Raw genomic sequence first — 7781 nt, forward strand, 5'->3', positions numbered from 1 at the left:
ACATCCAAATCAGGCAGAGTTACTCAGCAGTGAAGTGCAAGCCACACATAAAAGAAGAAGCAAAACTATACATTACTCTCGAGTCGCCAGGCGAACGGTTCTTAAAAGACTCTTAAAAGACGTCGATGCAACCAGAAAAATTGATTAAGCGCAAAGGCCACGGGACGCGATTTTAAACGCCGACGGGTACTTTTGGGCGTTACAAAGGAAGACGGTTGTGTCGGAATTCAATTCTTCAACTAGTCTTAGTCACGTGATCGAATCCCTGCAAGAGCTGTGACTGGGCGTTTGGTGTTTGATTCCACTACTGGACACCGCTTGTTCTAGCTGCAGAATAATTGATGTGCAAGACTTATTCATGTTTTTACTACGTATATAATATTATGGTATGTCACCGCTGAGAGAGTAAATTGATGTATGAGACCTCTTGTTACATATTCTATTGCTCTTTGGTTTGGTTTTGTGACCTCTTAGGAGGAAACACATGCTCTTAACCATTACACCCACTCAAGCTACATTCAAATGTATACCTTTGAAAAATAAATATTTATTTTTTAATATTCAAATATTTTATTAGACCATAACATTTTAGGCTTTTCACAATACAATGCTATCTTTTGCCATAAATTTTCAGAGGTGGTTGCAATATTTATGCCATGATTTTTAAATATTTGTGCAATGAGTTAAGCTAGTCACTCAAAATAAAATCTTTGAAAATAGCTCATACTCACTTAAATAACATATTTACCATCAATTACTACCCAACATAATTTAAGCAAGTATTTTCATAACAAGTGGATAAGAACAAGATGTAAATAAATACACTTATGGGAAGTAGTGTCACCATTGTTTATGTGTTCTTCAACACTTTAATATAAATAAAATTGTAAATGTGCAAACTTACTAGTGGTTACTAGGCCCTTGCCCTTTAATAGGAAATTAATGTTTCAGCTTCATATATCAATTACCTGAACTCGACTTATTATTTTTATTATCACTTTTATTATTTATTATTTATTATCACATTTTTTAATTGAGGCAATATTTCTTAGAATTAACGCTTAGAGTAGTAGATTGCATTTGTTGGTTGGATTGGATTGTTAAGGTATTCTCTCAACCATAATCTCCTAGCTTAGAATCTTGGATCTCATATGCACTATGTTAGTGTTATGCATTTTGAAATAATCTGCTAGCTTATAATATATTGGATCTCATATGCACTATATTGGTGTTATGCATTTTGGTTTTGAAATGCAATATACTCTTATTATTTTGTGTCTAATTTGTGTACTATGTCTAATCCTCAAATTTCTAAATAGGTATCAAAGTTCATTTGAGTCTCACTCCCTCACGGGATAACTCAATAAGATGGAAAATACGTGAGGATTGATGCTTTGCACATAAGTAGAATTAACTTAGATTTGTGTGTGTCTATTGTTCAGTTGTACTTGTGCATGGAAATGTTGTGCCAAGTGTCGAAAAAAAATATCCCTGGAAGTTGCGGGAGAGAAACTGGTGATGAAGGTTCGTTGCTTTGTGTCTTTGACTGTAAGCGTTGAAGATAAAATTCACCAGCAAATAGATCATGTGGGCCAATGATGCATGGAGATATCGATAAATATGCATGTGGAGAACTTTGTTGTGTGCGATTGGAGCCTGCCAAATGGGAAAATATTGTGATTAGAGATTGGAGCATTATGGCTTCATTTGACATTGAAAATTCTTGATAGACTAAGGAGTAGATCATATTGTGAATTCACAATGGTTTAACTACATTGGGTTGCCCAACTTCTTGTCATGTCAAGTCCTTTTAAGAACCTTGTACATAGATTTGAAATCTCATTATGACACATCAATCTACTAGCTACAATTATTAGACGTTATGACTTGTTCCTTTTCAACCATGGAATTACGACAATCTTGGTTCTAATGCAACAATGCAATTCCTTAAGGAGGGTCCTTAGTCAATTGCGCAAACAACCTTTATGTGTTCAATGGAGTTGTCTAGTGGGTTAGACTAACTGAATATAGGTGTGGGTGCTAAAAAACGCATGTGTAGGGGCGGTGGCTATGAAATTTTTGAATGCCTATTGAAGTGGCAACATCGCTTGCATCACACTAGTCGATTTCAATAGCTTAATGGCTATCTAGTTCATACAAGTTATCAAAGGGTTTTGTTCACAACACTCGAACAAACTCAAATATATTACACTCTCTCTTTTATGGTTTAATTGTCTACCATATTGATTTAGAGGATTAACACTCAAATACTTAGATGTTGAGTAGCTCGAAATAATTGATTTTCAAAAATGACCAGGGAGCCTTACATATTGGTTGTTCATATTGCCTTTGGGGTGGTTGTTTGTAATATCCATAGAACCCATGTATTTACATTTGGCATTCATGATAATATGAAAATATTATTGATTTAATTAATGTGCTTTGAACAATAGGCATTAAAAATCAGTTAGGGTTCTGAATGCTTGCAACTACGATATGATTATCCATTTTGTGCTCAAATATTTATAGAAGGAAGTTCATTTTAGGCAAGAAGGAAATATTAGATTTGGAATGTGGATACAGACGACCAAGTTATAACCCTAGGTTTCAGTAGGGCAACTTACACGCAATGAATAAAGTGACCGACATCTTAAAAATTATAGCATAGCTCTAGTTGTGGAATTACTATAAAATATAGAAGTTAACATACCATATTTGGAGTAGAAGGTACTATAAATGGGAAAGAGTAAGGTGAAAATGAAACACACTCAAAACCCTAGAAGCTTCCACACTAGTCTCTCGAAACACAAGAACCAATTTCTTAGAAATGCATTCGAGCTTTCCCTTATGAAGTCATTGTTATCATCTTCTCTAAAATTAGTTAGATTCATGAATTTCCCATACAAATGGAGTATTTGTAATGAGTAAGTTGATATTCTACTTTTACTATCACATTTGACCTTAGAAAGTCATCTTATCTTGAAAATTTTGTGTAAAAGTAGGCTGAGGATGTGTGCCTTTGAAGGATTTTATGACTTCTTTACATATCATCATATGGAAAATTGCATTAGAAGCATTCTAAAGGTTTCCTTGTGCAATTAAGTGTTGTGTCATGTGAGGTTAGTTTTCTCTCATCTTGCGAAGTGGTTTATTCAACTGGTCGAAGTAATAATGAAGAATTCTACATTTTGTTGCCACATGGTTCTTGTCATATTTGAAAATGATTGTGTTTGCATATAAGATATTATTGTATGCAGATAAAATAATTCTTTGTTTATATCGTTGTGGAATAATATAGCTGTAGCTTTATTAATGGATATTGTTCATGCATTCATGTGGATAAATAACCATGTTTTACAATTATATGCATTTATTTAATGCAGGTGAAATATGGAAAAATAGGCATGCTTAGATCATATTTATGCATTTTATTTAATGCTTGTGAGATGTGGATATGTAGACATGGTTTTGTATAATGTATTTGAAAGATAGACAAAAAGGATAGTTGAATTTCATATTATTTGTAATAACAAGATTAGTTGTAGTTCACGATGGTAATCATGACTTTATATCGCCAGTAGAAAATGAGAAATTAGTGATTAGGTGACTAAAACAGTTAGTCACAACAACTTTTCCAAGTGAAATTCTATAAAAATAAGCAATATTAAGTGACCCAACTAAAATTACTAACATATACAACTAATTTAGTTCTGGGTTAAAATATACGACTAGCTAATAAGTAATACAACTAAAAATGACTGACACAAATGACTAATTTAAGCTAAATTATGGCTAGCTTCTAATAGGGTATTTTTGAGCTCTAAGTGAAGTTCCTAGAAAATAATGGACTACCTACAAATACTTGAGTTTATTGATGACATTATTCACAGACTCTAAGGATATTTTCATCTTCCTTAAGGGTTAGTGGATATTCCCCTTATGTGTAAACCTCATGTCTCCTTTCCCTCCTTATATGAACATGCTTTTTTTATGGAAGTCTTCTATAGTATTTATTGATGCCGCTAGACCAAAATTATCACTCTCTAAACCTTCAACATCATTAGATATAGCCTCTATGTCAAGTGACCTCCTTTTTCTCAAATGAAAAGAAAATGTAACCTTAATAGTGGAAACATAAGCTACAGTGGCAATTGAAAAATTGTTAAACTATATTTTTTCGGCTACTCTAAAATCTAAAATTGACCCATTAGAATTTAATTTCCATTGTAGAATTTAGGAGGAAGGTGTGGACCCTTTAGTTGGATTCTATATTGAGTTGTAGGATTGATTGTTCATGGTGGACAAGTGTTTGAAACCTTAAGAGGAAAAGGAATCCCAGACGGGAGCTGTTAATAGCAGTGGGAAGTCTCATGAATTTGAAATAAAAGAGAAGGAGGGGAGTCCAAAGAAGAGTGATTTTTTTAGAACAAATCAGATTGATACAACAAATCTAGACAGACATCTGAGAAATGTATGGATGAAATCATAAGCTTGGAAACCAAGGGAGGAGTGATAAATTGAACTAAAAATATTATATATCATGATTATTACCTCCCAGGGCACATTTGGGATTGTTTACATGGGAGTTTAGGACGGAAAAGATGTTGCAGGTATGTTTATTGCATTTTCTACTATTCCATACGCTCATTTGTGTGATCAAATTTCATCTGTTGGAAGTTAAGATTGAACCCAATTACTCCAACTTAAAATTTGTAGAAATTATGGTGTATATTTGCAACTCCTCATGAAGTTTTAATCAAAATCACAAGACACAAGCCTACTCTACTATTCTACGGAATTCAATTCAGAATTTAGGACAAAAATCTCAGACATGTAATAGTAATAACACACATGCACACAATATTTTTTTAGGGGAAACAAATATACTAAAAACCCTATGCTTTCTTTCATTAATCTCATGAATAAATATGTATTACAATTGGTTTTCTCAACTGACCACAACCTGCAAGTGAATAACCTCTCTCTCTACTCACTAAGAAGCTTTGACCCAGACATAGTCAATTTCTACCTCTGCTTGAGCCCCTATTTCCTTGCATAATTCTGAGGAAATTAGGTCCCTATTATTTAGGAATTTCATCCAAAATTCTTGCGCAGTATTCAAGGTTGATCATTTGAATGCATGCAACACATGCACACTCAAGACTAGTCTACAACTGATGTTACACTGCCTTGGAATCTCCACCACAATTAGGGAACTCAAATTCTCTGCATGTACTATCTATTTTGGGCCAATTGATCAGTTAATTGGATGATCACTGAGTTAGAATGAAGTATCATTGCACAACTTAGCTTCCACTAGTTCCTCCAACAGTTAGAACTAGTTTAATTGAAAACAACTTGAATTAACCTTCCTTGATTGCTACAAATTAGCAATCACACATGCTTAACTGAACTCAAAGTCCTCTAACTCAAATTTACTGACTAAACTAGGTGACACAAGCCATGTCACACAAGTTAACTGCACCCAAGTTGTCCGTTGACGTGGAAATTCGAATTTTCTCAATTTGACCAAGGCAAAAACAAATTGAGACTTTCTTGTTGCATTTTTACAACACCCCCTCTCAGCAAGAAAGGGATTATCAACCACACCTATCTTGCACTTGTGGAACTCGAACTTCCCTCTTGATAAGGTCTTTATGAAAATGTCAACATCTTGTTCCTCTGTCAGAATGTATTGTAGCAACATTATCTGCCTCTGCACATAATCCCATAAATTGTGATTACCATAGTAGATCACAATTGGATCCATCGTCTGACCAAACAGTCCCACAAGTATCTTTCTCATTTAGATCATCTCACATGCTGCTGGACTTGTAGCCATGTATTCTGCTTTTGCTGAGTTGAGCGCCACATATATTTGCTTCTTGCGGTACCAAGAAACCAATATGGACCTAACACTCAAAATTCCACCTGATGTAGTCTTTCATTTAGATGGACTCCCTTCCCAATCTGCATCTTTGAAGACATACAAATTCACTTCCTCTGTCTGTTTGTACCATAGTCCAAATTGGGTAGTGCCTCTAAGGTATAGTAAAACATGCTTAGACTCCTTCCAAAATAATTTGGTTGGCCTAACCATATCTTGGCTTAGCTGGTTGACTACATAGCACATATCTAGTCATGTGTTCATAATATACATAAGTGAACCCACTAGCTATCGATAAATGGTCACATCCACCTCTTCACCTGAAATGGCATCCTCCTTCTTCTAGTTGGTCGCTAGAGCTATCTCCATGGGTTTACAAATCTCCATGGGTTTACAAATCTCCATGTATAATCTCTACAGTACCTCATTTTCATACTTGCCTTTGTAGATTTTTACTTGTATATTCAACAACTTATGTGATATGCTAAAATAAAAGACAAGAATCTACTCTACTCATCAGCGGAAACAAAAATTGATCGATGAAAACACTAAGCAGAAAATGAAGAATTTCAATCACACATAACACAATATTTTTCTACGGAAAACAACTGATCAAACCCCCAACTATATACATTGTTAACCAGAAGATCTGAGAAGAAAATACAATGCTTGTTCAACACGAACAATTCCTGCACAAGTACAATCTATCTCTCTGCTTCACAAACCATCTCAAGAAAACACTTACCCAAATATGTTGCTTGCCAAGCCCCCACTTCCTTGCGCAATTCCTGAGAGAATTAGCCCATATTTAATTGGGATATTCTCTCTCCATAACTGCGCAATCCATCCATAGGCCTTCAACTAATTTCATGTACCATCTGTACAACTCGGAAAGTTATACAACTGATAGTACACTGTCCCTGAACTCTAATATCTACTAGGTCTTCCTCAGAACTGGCATGCATGAGTTATTTATGAGTGAATCTTTAGTTAACTGGTGGAGCAGTGAAACTACACTGGCTACACTCGTGCTTGTTCTTGCTACTAGACCTCCTACTAGTTCCTCCAACTGTTTGAATTAGTGTAACTAACTTTAACTCAGTTAGACTAAATTAATTAATTACAACTCAAAAGAACTCAACCCGGACCCTTAAAATTTAGGAATCACTATACATGACTCTAGATAGACTTCCAACTCGAATTTACTGAGCTAACTAAGTAAAAAAAACTTAGTTAACTATTATAGGTTGTTATGAGAATATAATTTCGATTTAATTCTTAATTTAATTAAAGGACAAATTAAATTAGAATTTCTAGATGTTATTTTTAACATTTCCTATTTCTATTTTCAACACTCCCTCTCAACAAGAAAGGAATTCAAATCTACCCTCATCCAGTAACTTTGGAATGTTCTTCATGCAACACTTCTCTCTATTCTTGTTTCTACTGCAACTTCTGAAACTGATAAAGAATCCAAACTGAATCAGTATGATGCATCTGTAACTAGAGTCTTTGATTGCTACTAGCTACTGCACTGTCTACTGAAAACTCTGCGCTTCTTCTAACTCTACACTATGCCATCTACATCGTTTCAAACTCTGCTCTGTACTCCCCAATATCTGACTACTGTTAGTTTTTGCCTCTGACATCTCACTTCATCAACCGCCACTAATCCATCTTGCTACTGTGTACTGTGAGCTCCCATAGCAAGGTAATGATCCATGAGACAAAACATCTCAATTGACCTTGCTCAAATTTCTGCACTCTTGGGGCCATTACTTCACGTCGCCCCACCTCTCACCTGGAGGTATAGCTGCATGTGCTCCATCTGCCCACTTGGATCAAAATTCCCCCCTACTAGAGGTCTCTGCTTGAGTGGATCTTCAACTTGGTC

Source organism: Pinus tabuliformis, chromosome 4_1 (assembly GCF_031772625.1).
Source record: "Pinus tabuliformis cultivar Carrire ecotype Pingquan chromosome 4_1, CPIR1, whole genome shotgun sequence".
Classification (NCBI taxonomy): Eukaryota; Viridiplantae; Streptophyta; class Pinopsida; order Pinales; family Pinaceae; genus Pinus; species Pinus tabuliformis.